Raw genomic sequence first — 19,544 nt, 5'->3', positions numbered from 1 at the left:
GGTAGCCGGTGTAAGGTAAAATAAACGGCAAATTAACCTTTTCGTCTTATTACAATTGTGCGGAATTTATTATCCTGTTATATTAGTGTCATAAAAATATTATTATATTGCGAGGGAAACTCTCGAGGAGGCCTTAAGGCCAGGTGAAACATGGTGATGGTTTATGTTAGTGAGTTATACCATCAAAAATGCCTTAATATATCTTTATGATATTCGTATGTAATGCTAAGGATCAGTGTTGTGTCCCTTGTATACTATAATTTTTTTTTCAGCTACCACAATATGATATACACCCCCCGCCTTCCCTCAAAGCATGGTAATTTGATGTAAGTGCTGAAGGATATAAAATTCAGCTGCAGAAACTTCATCTTTCTAATCAATGAATTGACTTCCAAGTTTCTTTTATGACACAGCACATATATAGCCCCATCGTAATTTGCCTACTTACCAAATGGTTGCAAATGAAGAAAAATATCTTGTTGACTCGACAGACTTCTGGCATAATCTTAGCTTTATGTTAATAAAACCCTTCCAAAAAAACAAAACAGCACAATGCCAACAATTGTGTTGAAATTTTATCAAATATAGCGTACATGAAATAAAATTTGAAATGGAAAAAAACCTTTGACAGCAATGAAATGGAATTTTTGACAGAATAAATTTATAAATCTTGCATTTTCACATATGCAATTTATTTTTGTTAGTCTTTTCTGTCTTAAAAATAGTCTCAAAACAGGCAACACGTCATGTACACATATGGATTTTTTATTTTAGATATTCGTGTAGCTCTATCGTTTCTGTCCTAATTTTATTTTGCTTCATATGCGGAAATGGAAAGAAACAATGGAAAGGGGATAGACAGTATATGTGTATATACATATGTAAGCTCAAAATGAAGAAACCGAGAATGTGTAGGCTTTTGCATAGGGCGCAGAAGTGCCATTACTTAAAGTGTTGTGTTTATGAGCTCGATTAGAGGGGCCACTCTATCGATTAGTTGGTGATTCTGGTAGTGCAATCCTTAATGTAATCCACAAGAGATTATCCCTAGCTTAAGCCTTTAAATTGAGTTCGATAAAAATTAAAGTAATTAGAAACTTGAAAATGAAAGTATCATTCTTAACATTCGGATAATACAGAGTATTTATTTGAGATAGTTGCAATACACTTTATCTTGACAGAATGAATATTTGTGGTACATTTTGTATTACACTGAGAAAAAAAGAGTGTAAATTTGACATTTTTTCGTCATATCAGTAACTTTTCCTAGGGGTGATTTTGACTTAACATTTTTTTTTCGGATTAATATTACTTCTATTTCGGGGTAATATGATTACAATGTTAAAATTACTTCTATTTCAGGGTAATGACAACTTTTTTCTAAATTTTCAGATAAGTCCTTATTTTGGTATTTTTGGGGTAGTATCAGCATTCGGGATTTTCGGATTTTCAGATAAATCCAATTTAACATTATTACGTCATTGAGAAAATCATTTTGTTATGTTTTACAGCATCTTTTTATTTTTACAAAAACTTGGATGAAATACATATTCATATCACATTTAATTTTTTTCTAAATTTCACAACCTTTCTTTTATTTACTACTTTTTCAACGAAAATTCATTACCATTTATGTCGTGTTTCTTATAATCGAAAATATAATCGTTTTTTTTTTTTGTACTAGATTCTTGAGATCCAATTCAGTAGACTTTTTTGTATAATGAGGATATAATTTTGATAATGAATTGAACTGGTGCTATATTTCGACCGTAGATGTATACAAGCTAAAGTCAAAGTGGGAAATTCGGTCATTGTATAATAATCTAGGTAGTAATATTACGGCGGTTTTGTTTACAAATGTGCTTTGAGACGTGGCACTATGGAGTCGCTAGTGTCTCAACGTTTGTCAAATTATTTTTCCCGCCGAGAGTCATTCTTCCTACTTTTTCCTTAGTTGCCTCTCGGCAGTTGCATGGAATGGGTGGATATTGCTGCGTGCACTGCCGACGGCAATACACACACCTCACATGCACACAATGCGCACACTAAGCCACCTCGCACTGAGCGTAGCGATCAGGCGAGAGGAAGCGTGTGAATGTATGAATAAAATATTTTCTGTGAGAAGGATTTCATTGTTTCTCACTCATTTAGTGTCTCATGAGATTATTGATTTTTCTATGCGAAGATGTAACATTCACCTTCCTATGCGGATTTCATTTGATTCTTTTTCCGTATGAGAATTAAAAGAAAATAGTAATTTTTATCGTAAGAAATGTTTTACTCTCAGCAAAATAAAAAAAATTAACCACTCTCTCAGGAGATAAACCAATATTGCAGCTAGAAAACACATCATATTTATCAATAAAAACGCACCATATTAATTAATCAATGAAATATTTTATTTCGTTAAGTAAAATACCTGACGTTGAAAAGAAGTCGTTTTTTTTTTATAAAACTACATTGATTTACATACCCTTGTGCTTATATTTCCTTTAACGACAATATTTCATTATTTCTCTGCAATAATATTTTCTGATTTCTCGAAATATCTATCGACACTTCTAAAAATCTTCGCTGAATAAATTCTTAAAAAAAAAAATAGAAAAAACATAACATAGGTATAGAGCTAGTGGGGCTATTGAAAGGCTGCAACAAATTCGGACAATATTTATTTAACAAGTACTGAAATATGGGAAAAATGCAACTAAAGACAGGAAGTAGATATCTCTCACCGTTAAGCCTCTGTAACCATAAGAAACAATTTAAAAAAAATAAATATTTCCGGCAGAACTAAGTTTCTGGGATTGAAAAAAAAATATGATTTTTTTTTTTGACGGTGTAAGGGAAAGTTTATGGGAAAAACTAATTTTTTGTGATATAAAATTTCTTTTTCAATCACTAAAATTTAGTTTTTTTCTACAGATTTTCTCTCAAACCATTTTGCGTGCTCACCTAAAAGACAAGAAATAATTTTCGAGATTAAGGAAATAATTCGAGATAATCCGAGATTAAGAAATAATTTTCTTGAATTATTCAAGATGGCAATTTTTGTGGCGATTAGTGTCGACGTCGACATGTTCAGACTACCCACCCGGCAAATTCTGCAGAATTCTGCAGAAATTCGTCAGATTTGAATTACTAATTGCCGAAAAATCAGCAGAATTTCTGCAGAATTTTGTTCTAAGGTGGATCCGATCGTTGTATGAAAATTCTGCAGAATTTTCTGCAGAATTTCTATAGAAAATTTTAAAATTATCGGCAGAATTTCTTTAGAGTATTTAGATGATTTCTACATTTCTTCTACCCTTTCTAATGTTTCTAAACATTATTTTAACTACATAAAAATATGTATTTCAATTTATTTAAAATTCAATTTTTATTCAACAATTTTACGTGAATACTCTCTTTTTTACAATATTATTATGATGTTATGGGCCTCATTCTCTAATTCTGCAAGAGAAGTGAGGTTCTGTTTACACCAACTTGCAAGATAACCTGCAAGTTTTTTGGGATATTTTGTGTGGTGTAAACTGGTAATTTTGTCGTCCGGATGCAAGTTTTATTGCAAATTAAAGTATTTGGTAGTGAAGTAAAGTGAAATTAGTAAGTTTTGCTGGTAAATAATGAGTTTTGTGTGACCCCAAAATTTACTGTAAAGATAACCTCTTTGGGTCTACCAGTTAGAATTATTTTTTTTAAAATACAATAAATTCAGCAATTTGGGGCACTACAAATCTTAGAAAACGTACTTTTATGCATCTGTAGGTGTTTTTCTTGATGTTTTGTGGCGATTTATCAATATTTTTTACCCAAAACCTCACAAATTTCCATTGCTCGTTTCACCTAAATTCCTGGGTTTTTCTCGTCCGGGACACTAGAAGACACTAAATGGGGCCACCACAATGACTATTGGCTCTTAAAAATGCTTTCCGGAAAGCTTTCTTGCACATAAATTACAAAATTTGAATTGGTAAATATAACCTCACAATTCACTAAAAACACTGAGAAAAATCTGCATGAAAAATTGTTCCGACGGCGTCCGTGGACTAATGCGGAGAAAAATTGGACAATTGCAGAGTGTGTCGCTATGTTATCTATAGACACTAAATAAAACCATAAATTATTTTTAAACCATGTCACATTTTATTAACATTTTAAATTCTAATTTTTAAAATAATTTTTTGTCTAATTATTTTTTAATTATTCAATTCAATTTAATATATTTCTCCTCTTATAATGCTTGGTTGCGGCTGTCGCCGACATACTACGACTGATCTCATCAGGTAAACGGCAGAAACCCTGAATCACAGATCGTTTTATTTATTTATTTATTTTTTAATTTATAATAATTAATTATTTATTTATAATAAATAATTATCTAATTAATTACATTTCAAAACACAATAAAAAAAATATTTAATTAAAAGATGTGTAACTATTGTATCTATTTCAATAATTTTCAACATGCAGATGACGGACATTTTAAGACAATCATTGGATGATTTACACTGAGGGTTTATAAGAGCCAGCATACAGTTGTGAAAGCTTAACTAGAGATAGCAACTCTGAATTTCTTACATGCGATGAAAATTATATTTGTTATATATGTAGATATATTTTTATCCTTTTAACAAAAGTTGAAGACACTAATGGCCTGTGTATATACTAGAGAAATTTAAGGCAAAAATTAGTTTCGAGAAATCTTTGTAAAATTGCCTACACGCATTGGTGAGGATTTTTGACAAAAATGTGTATTTTTGAAGAAAAATAATCTAATATGTAGGCAGTTTCTTCAGAAACAGTATGCAATACGAAGTATTTTGCATCAAAAAGAGGTGGCAAAGCATTTCCAGCTTTGTGAAATGCTTGATATTACAAATTAGAACTATTAGATGAGCACATATATTCTGTCAGTAGAAGAGGTTGAAAGTTTGGAGTAGTATATATCAGCTCCTGATGAGCATAATTGGATGAGTGAACTATTGTTGGAAAGCTTGGTTCATTGGCTTTCAGAATCTGGTATATGTAATCTGCTATGAATAAACCATGGTCATCCAGAACCATTTATGTCGAAGAAGACACTTTTTGTAACGTCTTTTTTGGCCATCTACTGCTGGGACTAGGAGTGACCCACAATTCTCGCACAAGGACTGTTTGTTAGAGGAACTCAAAAGGTATAATTTGTGGAAGAAACTTTTTTTTGGACATATTACTTTTTTTATTCATCCACTTTTGCAAGAATTTTAACATTTTACACGCATGGAAAAAAAATGACGGAAATCCTTCTATCCCATTTTCTGGACAAAATGATGAAGATATCGACTTGAAATGTTTTAAGTATTCCCCCATAAGTTGATCCAAGGAATCCAAATATTACATCAATTTCATCCCCACGTCTAACCTTCACTTCCAGAAACCACTCTTTTAGGATTTCTGTCATTTTTTCCTTGCGTTTAACACTTCAAAATTCTTGCATAAGTCGATAAATAAAAAAAGTAAGATGTCTAAAAAAAAAGTTTCTTCCATATATTATACCCTTTGAGTTCCTCTAACAAACAGTCCTTGTGCGAGAATTGTGGGTCACTCCTGGTCCCAGCAGTAGATGGCCAAAAAAATACGTTACAAAAAGTGTCTTCTTCGACATAAATGGTTCTGGATGACCATGGTTTATTCATAGCAGATTACATATACCAGATTCTGAAAGCCAATGAACCAAGCTTTCCAACAATAGTTCACTCATCCAATTATGCTCATCAGGAGCTGATATATACTACTCCAAACTTTCAACCTCTTCTACTGACAGAATATATGTGCTCATCTAATAGTTCTAATTTGTAAGATCAAGCATTTCACAAAGCTGGAAATGCTTTGCCACCTCTTTTTGATGCAAAATACTTCGTATTGCATACTGTTTCTGAAGAAACTGCCTACATATTAGATTATTTTTCTTCAAAAATACACATTTTTGTCAAAAATCCTCACCAATGCGTGTAGGCAATTTTACAAAGATTTCTCGAAACTAATTTTTGCCTTAAATTTCTCTAGTATATACACAGGCCATTAGTGTCTTCAACTTTTGTTAAAAGGATAAAAATATATCTACTACATATATAACAAATATAATTTTCATCGCATGTAAGAGATTCAGAGTTGCTATCTCTAGTTAAGCTTTCACAACTGTATGCTGGCTCTTATAAACCCTCAGTGTAAATCATCCAATGATTGTCTTAAAATGTCCGTCATCTGCATGTTGAAAATTATTGAAATAAATACAATAGTTACACATCTTTTAATTAAATATTTTTTTTATTGTGTTTTGAAATGTAATTAATTAAATAATTATTTATTATAAATAAATAATTAATTATTATAAATTAAAAAATAAATAAATAAATAAAACGATCTGTGATTCAGGGTTTCTGCCGTTTACCTGATGAGATCAGTCGTAGTATGTCGGCGACAGCCGCAACCAAGCATTATAAGAGGAGAAATATATTGAATTGAATTGAATAATTAAAAAATAATTAGACAAAAAATTATTTTAAAAATTAGAATTTAAAATGTTAATAAAATGTGACATGGTTTAAAAATAATTTATGGTTTTATTTAGTGTCTATAGATAACATAGCGACACACTCTGCAATTGTCCAATTTTTCTCCGCATTAGTCCACGGATGCCGTCGGAACAATTTTTCATGCAGATTTTTCTCAGTGTTTTTAGTGAATTGTGAGGTTATATTTCCCAATTCAAATTTTGTAATTTATGTGCAAGAAAGCTTTCCGGAAAGCATTTTTAAGAGCCAATAGTCATTGTGGTGGCCCCATTTAGTGTCTACTAGTGTCCCGGACGAGAAAAACCCAGGAATTTAGGTGAAACGAGCAATGGAAATTTGTGAGGTTTTGGGTAAAAAATATTGATAAATCGCCACAAAACATCAAGAAAAACACCTACAGATGCATAAAAGTACGTTTTCTAATATTTGTAGTGCCCCAAATTGCTGAATTTATTGTATTTTAAAAAAATAATTCTAACTGGTAGACCCAAAGAGGTTATCTTTACAGTAAATTTTGGGGTCACACAAAACTCATTATTTACCAGCAAAACTTACTAATTTCACTTTACTTCACTACCAAATACTTTAATTTGCAATAAAACTTGCATCCGGACGACAAAATTACCAGTTTACACCACACAAAATATCCCAAAAAACTTGCAGGTTATCTTGCAAGTTGGTGTAAACAGAACCTCACTTCTCTTGCAGAATTAGAGAATGAGGCCCATAACATCATAATAATATTGTACAAAAGAGAGTATTCACGTAAAATTGTTGAATAAAAATTGAATTTTAAATAAATTGAAATACATATTTTTATGTAGTTAAAATAATGTTTAGAAACATTAGAAAGGGTAGAAGAAATGTAGAAATCATCTAAATACTCTAAAGAAATTCTGCCGATAATTTTAAAATTTTCCATAGAAATTCTGCAGAAAATTCTGCAGAATTTTCATACAACGATCGGATCCACCTTAGAACAAAATTCTTCAGAAATTCTGCTGATTTTTCGGCAGTTAGTAATTCAAATCTGACGAATTTCTGCAGAATTCTGCAGAATTTGCCGGGTGGGTAGTCTGAACATGTCGACGTCGACACTAATCGCCACAAAAATTGCCATCTTGAATAATTCAAGAAAATTATTTCTTAATCTCGAATTATCTCGAATTATTTCCTTAATCTCGAAAATTATTTCTTGTCTTTTAGGTGAGCACGCAAAATGGTTTGAGAGAAAATCTGTAGAAAAAAACTAAATTTTAGTGATTGAAAAAGAAATTTTATATCACAAAAAATTAGTTTTTCCCATAAACTTTCCCTTACACCGTCAAAAAAAAAAATCATATTTTTTTTTCAATCCCAGAAACTTAGTTCTGCTGGAAATATTTATTTTTTTAAATTGTTTCTTATGGTTACAGAGGCTTAACGGTGAGAGATATCTACTTCCTGTCTTTAGTTGCATTTTTCCCATATTTCAGTACTTGTTAAATAAATATTGTCCGAATTTGTTGCAGCCTTTCAATAGCCCCACTAGCTCTATACCTATGTTATGTTTTTTCTATTTTTTTTTTAAGAATTTATTCAGCGAAGATTTTTAGAAGTGTCGATAGATATTTCGAGAAATCAGAAAATATTATTGCAGAGAAATAATGAAATATTGTCGTTAAAGGAAATATAAGCACAAGGGTATGTAAATCAATGTAGTTTTATAAAAAAAAAACGACTTCTTTTCAACGTCAGGTATTTTACTTAACGAAATAAAATATTTCATTGATTAATTAATATGGTGCGTTTTTATTGATAAATATGATGTGTTTTCTAGCTGCAATATTGGTTTATCTCCTGAGAGAGTGGTTAATTTTTTTTATTTGCTGAGAGTAAAACATTTCTTACGATAAAAATTACTATTTTCTTTTAATTCTCATACGGAAAAAGAATCAAATGAAATCCGCATAGGAAGGTGAATGTTACATCTTCGCATAGAAAAATCAATAATCTCATGAGACACTAAATGAGTGAGAAACAATGAAATCCTTCTCACAGAAAATATTTTATTCATACATTCACACGCTTCCTCTCGCCTGATCGCTCAGTGCGAGGTGGCTTAGTGTGCGCATTGTGTGCATTGTGAGGTGTGTGTATTGCCGTCGGCAGTGCACGCAGCAATATCCACCCATTCCATGCAACTGCCGAGAGGCAACTAAGGAAAAAGAAGGAAGAATGACTCTCGGCGGGAAAAATAATTTGACAAACGTTGAGACACTAGCGACTCCATAGTGCCACGTCTCAAAGCACATTTGTAAACAAAACCGCCGTAATATTACTACCTAGATTATTATACAATGGTTTTACACTATTATAGAATTTCAAAAGATAATAATGGGTTTTGAATCAAGTTGTTAGCACTTTTTCTTATAATAAAAAGATTTATAACATTTTAAAGAAAAATAAATTCGAAATTCGAAAAGAAATTGTATGATTAATTGTCCATAATTAATTTACAAATTAGAATGGAAGCTTGAAAATCTATCGGAAGATATTTGAAATAATAATCTTTCCTAATAATAATTGTTAGAATATACTGCTTAATAGCTTTCAGATCGAAGAGAATTCATTGATCTGTTAATTTACGAACGGATGCTAATTGTAATTTTTTATATCCTCATTTATTGTTAAAGACTACTAAGAAAAAATGTCTTGTAAAAATCTTGTAAGATCTTGTGATTCTACATAAACCAGTAACAAGATGTTTGGCTACCCTCGTCGACGTAGGGATTCTTATAAAATCTTGTAAAAATATTAATAAATTTTGAGAGAGAAATAAAAATGAAATCGAAAACTACATGTTTTTAATCTTGTGAAATTTTCTCGATGTAATTGGTTATAACAAGATATCTTGTTGAAAATAACAAGATATCATAAGAATCCCTGTAGCACCAGGGTAGCTTTGTCCATGTTTGCAAGATATTTATTTTCAGCGTAGCTTTTAACAACTTACATGCAATACATGTTCTCATTTTCAAAACCGATCGACGCGACGTAATGCTATAGATGCATGTACGACTTAAGCCGAGAGCCGGCTTAACGTAATTATAATCAAAATTAGATTACATTTCCATAAGTTTCGCACTAAGCCGTCTCTTGGCTTAAGTCGTAAGTGACGACTCCCATAAACATATGGTTTTTTATTCATCGGTTCCACAGCTAAAGACTCAGCCATTATTTTGAATCCTCAAGACTATTTTGTTATACAAAGTGCCTTGTCCCCTAGGCTTAGCCCTCTGTGTAGGAGGTGAAGGATGCGCATCTTTAACCCCTTAAGCACTAGGCCAGACGGTCAAAAATTTGGGTTCAGAAAAAATAATTCATTTTGACTTTTTATAGCAAAACAAAATTTTAGATAGTCGTCGGAAAAATTTCGTTTTTAAATCACCAGTGACCCCAGTGACCCAATTGTCGTTAAAGGGGTACAGCAGAAAGCGATCATGTCTTTCGGTGATATAATGCTCTGATCAGACCGATCAGACAGTTAGTTCATTTTAAGTTCATTTTTATTAATCTTGCTGGGATATATTTGTTACAGTATAATCGTGTTTGAATGTCCTATATCCCTTTTTGAAAGAATCTGCCAAGTGCAATCTCTGCATTGTGGATGCTTGTGTCGTGCTTCTGAACTTTTCGGGAACAAGCGGGAAAAGCAGTGCATTCTATTCTGTTTGATCATGATCAAACTGGCTTTTCCTAAATATTCATTAAGTTGTTTGTACCGGGCGAGACTCGAAGTGATAACTATGAGAATCGAGTCACAAATCTAACCGCCCAGGATAGATTTGAGACCCAGGAGATCAATTATCAATTATTATCAATTAAGAACCGCCCAGGAGATCAATTATCTCATCAATTATCAATATAGCAATCTTGATTGGGCTACTAAATACCACTAGTAAGCTCCTCGGCCCATTTTCCAAATCCCTTTCCCTTAATTCAGTTTCTTTGACCAAATGACTCCAATATGACATTATTGAAGAGGACCTGTTGGCCCTTCTCGATTACCGAGCAACCGTTTTTGTATGATATCTCATATTCTGTAATAATAATAATAATAATAATGAGGGACAGTGAAACACGGTATTGACCTTTGGCTCCTTTCTCCTTTTAATTTCTCAAGCCGACGTTTTGGGAGGGATTTTCCTCTCTAATAATAATAATGCTGGCACAACATTCAATGGAACAAGGACTTCCCGCAAGGGGATTTCTAGACATGCATTATTATTTTTTCTTGTACGGGATGAGGTTGTCAGTCCCATGTCCGTGGAATCAAGTGCAGTGAGCTCACTGGATGCAATCCGAACACCTTTAACGCCAGAAAAATTCCTGGTGATATAAAGGGGATTCGAACCCGGGACACTTGCATCATAGAGCGACCACTTGGCCCATTGAGTGTCCCATATTCTGTTATACTATGAGATATCTTTCTGGAGTACTTGTTCGGGGTTCATCAAATCTACCCACATTGTATTGTTATTTCTTAAAATTTTTCATTTTCTTCATTGCCCGAACGGAGTCTGTAAAGGGTTTAGAGGGGACACCCAATATTCAATTTATTTAATTCTTATATCAAATTCAGGTGGCCTAGTGTATAATACTTTAGGTTTTGATGTTAGCAAGCGTAGCGTTAACAATTCATGTTTTGTGAGCGAACAGAAGAACGTGCGGTGAATCTACCTTTGTGCACGGCAGTGTTTGTGTACTTCTTGTGGAATTTTTCAGGTTGGTCTCTTACTCCACACCTGGAAGACTTCCCCACCACTGGCGCGAAATGGCTGCCATGCGCAAGAGTAGAATGCGCGTCGCTCTTAGCTTCCATCCAACTGAACACGGAGTCAGCACAGCCAAGTCGAACTCCGTCGTAACGGTTTGTTGTGCGCGAGAAAAAGCTGTGCAATTGACTTTCTCAGTGAAATATTTGGGACTTTGTGTGTTAACTAATCACCAATCCGAACCGTGAGTGTTTCCATCACTGAGGTGATGTTTTTTGTGTGGAAAACTACGTGAAAATTGGTAATTTTACTGTCAAGAGGCAGGAAAAGTGTGTTGACGGAATTTGAGTTGAGTTCGCGTGTGTGCAAATGTGATTAATCGATTTGTTGTGTGTTGATTCGCGGAGTTCAGTGTGAGAGGCTTCTTAAAACGTCATCGAATCAGAAATACCTGAGACGGTGAATGCTCCCCGAATCGCTGGAGCGTTTTGACTCCCCATTCTAAGTGCTCTCTCTCCACGAAATTCTTGTCCTCCTTGCCACTGTGAGTTAAGCCCTGTGTGGCCTGATTTTTTTTTTGCCGCAACCATAAAGAATTACCGCCAAATTTCAGGTGTTTCCAGGTTTAACATATGAGATTTTCCCGCAAGAATTAACAGGAATTCTCTAATAAAAGCTAAGTGGAGTTTTCTCCAGGGCTATTAACAGTGTGTGATCTTGTGTTTGTTGGTGTTGGTGTGCGCGAAAAAGAGCATTTTTCGAGTGAAAAGCTGAAGTTTTGTATCAAGCAGAGGTTTTTTCTTCCTCTTGAATTAAACAATATTGGATTACGGAGAAACGAGACGGCGATACTTGAGTTGATCGCCAGACCGAGAATTTACGGATTTAGAAGAACACACACAGCTCCATCGGTGAGAGAAGGTACAGCATTAAAAAAAAAGAGAGAACAACACAGCATCTGAGAAGAGGTAAGAAAAACATTTCTCACCAATTTCCCATCTTCCATCTCTGTCTCCGTATGTGGAGAACAAGTTTGGGGAGGCAAAAGTCGTTGGTTATATTCAAAAAGTGCAAACAATTGCGCACACTGCTCTCGTTGCGATCTCTCACAGTGATCTTCTCCCTCTCTTTCTGTTTTCACCTCGTCCGCTCTTGTGTCGTGATTTCTTCACCTCATTCTGCTTCCCCCTGATATTCTCACTCTCTCGGTGACTTCTCTGAAGACTACGCCGAGAAGGTGGAAGATCACACGGCTCAGGTCGCTCAGGTAAAGCAATCCCCTATGTCCAAGTCTTCGTGACATTTCCACGATCATGGCAATTAATGCGTGAAAAATGTTTCAGGTTTCTTGAAGGTCACCGTTTTAGTCATGAATTGAGTCACTCTATAAGAGACGCCAGATAATTTTATAAAATTCGGAAAATTATCGGTCATGCGTATTATGCCAAAGAAGATTCTTAGGGTATTTTGTTTTGCTTATCATGGTTGGTAATTGAAGAGATTTTCAGAGTTTTATCGCTAAAAAGAAGGTCTATCAATGTGAAACATTCAGTTTTCCCCAAACAAAATTGGGTGACAAAGCGTTTCAGCATTTGCCGAATGCTCGAATTCCTGACTTTGATGGTATATCCTGAAAAGTGTTTCCACATTAACTTTTTCGTTGACGAAAGTTTGAAATGGAAAATAATCAAACAATCTTTTCATAAAGTTCTTTTTCATTTAATAATTTCTTCTATATTTACCGGTTCAGATGTGATTTAAAACGACAAAGAGGCGATCAGAGCAAAAGGAGCTATCGTAGGGGGAAATGGGGCACCTTTGAAAGTGGGACACCTTTGAAATTTGGATTTTCACTCATTTTTAAATAAGACTGCCTTATCGTCATATAATTTAGCTGCACAGACAGATTGAGAAGCTAAATTACATTATGATATAGGTCAGTTCCACTTAAAAATATGTGAAAAATTCCAATTTCAAAAGTGCCCCACTTTTGCTCTGAGCGACTGAAATATTCCCATTGAAAATACATGAGTTTTAAATTAGGATTTGTGTTTCCAAAACCTTTGAAATGAGTCCTTACTTTTTTTATTGATTAATAAATACACCCTCTACAGTTGCCTAATGTTGTCTTTGAGACAATGTTAAAAGGAATGAAAGGAATTAAAATCTTTGTCATACTGCTTAACTCTTTCGCGTCCCACTTTTATTCAGCAGATGAATTCATGCAAAATTGAGTTTTTCCTAATGCTTTATGATCAAATATAATAGTTCAGAGAGGAAAAAAATTTTCCATTTCGTGAAAACTCGGAAAAACCCCGGGTCATATATGACCCTGTTGTCCTCAAGGGAAGTGTATTTACCATTTTCAAAATCTATATCACGGGTTTTTTAAGAGTTTTTTTTGCTTGAAGTTATTAATTTGGCCAAAACTATGGCAAACTGGATTGTCTTAATGAACACTGTAGTCCTGGTGTTCAAGGAATCTTCCTGGTAATCCCTTGAACAGTCACTGTCACAATATTTTGAGTGGTATTTGGCAAAAATAAACTTATCCACATATTTATTCACACACAATACAATTGCACATTATGAGACGCTTGCAGAATACTCTAAAATATTGCAAAATATGTTATAATTCATCAGATATAAGATGAAATGTCCAGGAGCAAGATGTCCCACCTGCATTTCACAAAGAAAAACAATGTCCCAACTACATTTCGCTGCAGGTTTGGGACGAAAACACTGTTACCCTTGGGGACCATAGGGTCATATATGACCCGGAAAATTCTACACGCTTTTCTGGAAAATTGAGAGTAATTTATTATATCAAAATATGCAATATACAATCTTTGGATATTCTATTTTGTATTTCTAAAGAACTTTTTGCTGAAAAAAATAAATGAATATAAAAAATTTTGAAAAAGAAAAGTCATTTCACAAAGTTCGAAATTAGTGATTTTTGATCTCAAATATTTTCTTTTCCTGAATACCTGGAGTCTTGAGAAAATTAGCCAAGAATCTTACATCCTTCTATTATGATGTCGTGCACAAACCGATAGATTTCAATTAATGTAAATAGTCAAAAGAAATTGTTTTTTCCCCGGGTCATATATGACCCTAATGACGCGAAAGAGTTAAAGTTCAAGGTGACTGATTGCCTTTATCGGTTGCTTTTCGTAAGGAGCGTCACTTTGTTTAATTCTTTTTTGAATGGTAGCCGTATTTTAGTGGGTGCTATCCGTAATTTCTTTCATAGATTGGATTATAGAAGCAATGTTTCTTAAAAATTCTTCATGTAGAATTTTTGCCTTTCATCTTTTTTTCTGTTTCTCGTTTTGCGTTCATTTTTTAAAACAATTATAAGAGGAATAGCCCTATTTTTGTGTTTAAATGAACTATTTGTGGAGCGTGCAGCCTATTTGATACATGTCAACACAGTCAACGGCCGTAAAACGGTCTTCAGACTAGAGGTTTAGCCCAGTTCCCGTAGGTCTCAGAATCGTAAATGGCAACTATTTTTATTGCTATTTCAGAATCTAATAGGTCATTTGTCTTTGATAATCTAATCCTGAGTTAAATTTTCCAAAATATCTTGACTGATAAGAAATTATAACAGTTAATCCTTAGGTCTGAAACCCGTATAACCCACCAATCCTGTCCTGACCCCTTATTCCTTTGAAACGCCAAACCTCTACTATCCTTATGGGTGCTGAAAGATTGCTTTGGGACTCTTACTGTTATGTGACTGTCCTCAGTCTTCGGTGAGGACCTCTAGGGGAATTCTGTAACGATATGATGTCATATGACAAAACTTCGTGATAAATTTGGGAGTAGGGCATTATTAAATACCAGTGAGCATTGAATGACTATTGGAAGAAGCTCTATGAAGCTCTAAGTAACTGATATGAATCTGATTTTCGACTATTTTTTCCGAATCTACCAAAGATTTTTCAATTTGTTATATGACATTGTTATATTGTTGCAGAATTCCCCTACTGAAGAACCTATACAGACTGGAGGGTAGTTTACCTTACACAACTGCTTTTTGCGATGTTAATTTATTTTTGTATTATGTGTCGAAATTAGAGGTGGTAAAATTTCAGAAATTTCACAGCAGTCGCCATCCACTTTAGACGGAAATTCATGAAATTTTATGAAATTTACCAACGCTAGTCCAAATATAACATTTTAGGACATTTTGTCTTTATTTTTAGTTCTGACTGTTTTCTATCCTTTTTAAATATATTTTTCGAAAACTGAAGAGTGCACTCGTTTCGTTTTAAAAGTATTGAAAAAAATTTTCTTTTAAGCGGTGGTGAGGGAGGTGGAAAGTTAAAGTAATGTTAATACTTCAAAGGTCAACTTATAACGCCTAAGTCCTTATCTCTACCCGTTTAACGATGTATTAACGGGCAGATGAACGGATGATGAACATAATTATTCGAAATCCATCTGGTCTGGAAGGTGGAAATTTAGAGGTATCAGAAAACTGAAATTACATCCGTTATATCCATTGTTCTCTGTATGAAGTTTGAAAAATAATAAAATTACCTTAGTTTTATTAAATTTCGAGTTAAAAATAATTTGCTAATGGTATAGTCAAATTACTTTGCTGAAAGTTTTTCAAGTATTATTTTTATTAAAAAAAAAAGATGCGTTGACGTGTGTCTTTTTTGTATCTTTTGTACACAGATAGATAATTATGATTTTATTGTTTGAGATAATTGAAAGGGTGGATTGTTCTCTTGAGGTTGAAGCAAAATCGCAAATACACTTATCTCATTCAAAACAATGCTATATCAATTTGGCTTTTTGTATACAGATTTTTTTTTTAAATGCATATCGCTTTATAGATCCTTTGTGATCTTTTCGTCTTCATTTTTTTTTGTATTCCGTGGTGAAAAATACCTTCATGTTGGTGTGCAATAAGATATAATTGTTTGCACGGTGAGGAATTTCAATAGACATTGACTGAAAATATTGCTTTAGAGAGGAAAATAATTTTTTTTTGGTCGAAATTGTATAAACGACGATAGAGATAACGATGGTTGTGTGAATTTATTTAAGACCATATAACTAAGTATACTAATAAATCAAGATGATCGTGGTGATTGAGAACAAGGAATTGAGACGAATGCAAGAACGCGACTTATAAGAAAAAGCCATGCTGGAGCCATCAGAAGCTGTGGCAACGAGATGGCAAAACAACTCAGACGATCGCGATGCTTGATGATGATGACGATGATGTGACCAACTTAATAAACACTTTGAATCTCTCTCACACACTTGCGTATATTTTGTTCTATTTTTCCAAGCTTTGCCAAGTAGTATATTTCAAAAAGGTACAACTTGCGTCCGTTAGTTCGATCGCGAGGAATTATACAAATAACCGTGAAATATCTTCATTAATTGCCAACCAATTGATAATGTTCATTCGAAGTAAGAAATCAATTGCTGATTTTTCCTTATGGCTCACTGGAATTGTCAGTTTCCTTCTCCTTTGCCCTCTCTCCTTCCAGTGGATCATTCACCAAGATCCTCCAAGCATTTTTCACTTTAGCTCACACATATATTGGTTTGGTGGCATCCGGAGGAATGTGGAAACTATCGTGGCATTTTTATCGCTTAATAAAATACCAGTCGTACACATAGCATATTTAACATTATAAAAATTGCCGTAGATCGCGAGAATGCGGAGCACCTTTGGTTAAAAGAGGAGAACATATTGCTGGTTAATAAGAAAGAGGGATCAAGACAATTTTTCCTATATTTACCAACATTGTAGGTGATCTTATCTTATCATTGCTGTATCTTTTATACATTGTGCTGGTGTATCTATACAAAAGCGATAGTCGAGTGACTGCAAGTGGTTTCTTTAGGCTATTATACATTTTGCAACTTCTTAACATTTTCTAAAGGGAAGCTATTATTGGATGTAACTAGAATTTGTCTTCTTGCTGTAATAGAACTATAGCATTAGTATGATTTAGGTAGCATAGTTAAAAAGACTTTGTAGAATATTCGAATTAGTAAATTAAGTGTCATCATGGAGTGAAAATGGGTTTCGCATTATTTGTTTGGATGACTAAAGCTGTTATCGCTTCACCAACCATTTTAAAAAGAATTAGAAATTATTAAAAAAAAATAAATAGAGCAAGTCATTTGATTGAATTCAAAACTCGGATAAATACAAGAATTTATTTTTATAGTTCTTTGACAATTGGGAAATCGGGTTTAAACTTATCAATTTAATTTCGCATTTATATGTTTGCCTAAGACTTTATATCAGTTTACAACAAATTTGAACCCATTTAGAAATTATCTTTTATCTTAATATCTGTCTAAAACAGCGTAGAAGTCATGTAATTGATCTCAAAACCCTTTCACATAAATCCAATTTTGGTAGAAATTATTGTTCAATGCGCTTTTTATTTTAACGGTTTGTAAACAACTAGAACTGGATTTAAACTTATCTGGGATTCGCAGACATGTGATGTGGATCCCAGTTTATTTTTGTAAGCGCTATTGCTACCAATGCTACGCATAACAAAGGATTGCTTAGCTGAACCCGTAGACAAGGGTTAACAATTTGAATAATAGTGTAAACTGGGACACCATCGAGCTCGGGTGCCAAAACACTGATTTTTAAATTACGTATTAGATTTGAACTTGTCCACTGAAGAAATCGACGGTTCCATTCCATACTATGCTATCTCAGAATGACAACTTTTCAGGAGAACCATATTTGAAGTTGGCGATTTCCTATGCTGCCTGTGTAAATTTTTTTTTCGAATAAATTGAATATCTCGTTACCCGAACGTCGTCGGATGACCATCAAATTTTCAGCAGTTGTAGATCTTGGTCCCAAGAACAAGACATAGCATAATATGGAATGGAGCCGTAGAAATGATCGTCCGTAGTCCAAGTAGATTAGATATAAAAATCAGTGTTTGGTGGCGTCCCAGTTTCCCCTATGTCGCACTCTCCACATTACATAATTAACATTTGATCTTGAATATCACTAGTAAAGATAGCAAAATGGTCATTAGTAAATGTTATCTGTTTAAATCTCAATCTCTTTAACATATCCAGGATTTAAAAAAAAATTGTACGATTCAACAGTTTTTGAGGTGACAAATTGTTGCTTGGATTAGCAATTGACGTAACTTCCTCATTAGCTCTATCAGAAATTCTTGTAAGACTATGTAAATACACCTAGTGTATATTTAGATATTTCGGTCAAATTTTTGTACAATTTTGCTGCTCGAACTACACAGAGAGAGCAGTAATATAAAAATAATCACTCGTTTTTTTCACTCCCAAAAAATTCTACTTTCCACCTACTGGGGACCACTTTTCTCAACATATCTTTGCGTTTCAGACGATTTATGGGAAATGATGCCACGCTGTTTGCCTGTCCTTCCGTTCATCTGTATGTCTGCAAACGGTTAGAGATAGAGACATTGGTCCTTCGGAGAACCTCTCCGTGATTGCTTAAAAACGTGTCATGCGATAATTTTTAAATTTTTGAATATGTTTTAGAGATTACCTAGGGTAACATAGGGTGATTTGGAATCAGGTCTAATTTGGAACTTTGAGATTTCCTAACAGTTTTAGATGGCAAAAAGAAAAAACCACGAAAAAGTACTCTCGGATGTAAAGTTTTGTACTTTTTCGTGGCTTTCTCTTTCTCTTTACCATCCAAAACAGTGAGAAAATCTCAAAATTTTAAAATAGACATGATTCCGAATTACATCATCTTACCCTAGGCAGACATTTCTGTATATACGAAAATACTATTGAATCGTTTCTAATAACGGGCTTTCAAAGTAAAAGGTTAAAATGACTCTAGAGAGCATATTTTTTCACCGGAATGTTATCATGCTTATCATGTCATAGAATCCCTGATAAGCCTGAACCGATTCCAATCAGTTATGAACCGGTAATAATCCGGTCCATAACCGATAAGTAATATTTATCAGAAAATTAATTATATTATTCTTGAGGCATATTATGCAATCTTTTAAAGGATCCAATCGGTTCAATAAATCGATTGTGAACCGATAAACAGTATGATATGAAAGTAGTTTTGAGATATAGCGTATAAGTCACAAGTTTGAGCATTCCGTAAAGCATGGGACGCTTTGTCCCCCTTTTTATTCGAGTTACTGAGTTGGGGAATGTAGGCATGGTTCGCACAGAGTGAAGCTTCAAACGATGCGAATTTTCTCTT

General features: G+C 33.7%; 1 protein-coding gene across 2 annotated transcripts in view; it reads left to right on the top strand.

Moving 5' to 3' along the window:
- Positions 1-11,382: 11,382 nt before the first annotated feature.
- The window catches only part of LOC129810416 (apoptosis-stimulating of p53 protein 2), a 188,766-nt gene continuing 180,604 nt past the window's right edge, over positions 11,383-19,544 (top strand). The window contains exons 1-2 of one of the 2 annotated variants that reach the window (XM_055860880.1): positions 11,383-11,855; positions 11,925-12,279. The gene's annotated coding sequence lies outside the window, so the exon portion shown is untranslated. Of the gene's footprint in view, positions 12,280-19,544 lie in introns of both variants that reach the window. The other variant, XM_055860879.1, reaches the window with a different exon arrangement.

The sequence above is a fragment of the Phlebotomus papatasi genome, chromosome 1 (assembly GCF_024763615.1).
Source record: "Phlebotomus papatasi isolate M1 chromosome 1, Ppap_2.1, whole genome shotgun sequence".
Taxonomy (NCBI): domain Eukaryota; kingdom Metazoa; phylum Arthropoda; class Insecta; order Diptera; family Psychodidae; genus Phlebotomus; species Phlebotomus papatasi.
This window is presented reverse-complemented; position numbering and strand designations above follow the sequence as displayed.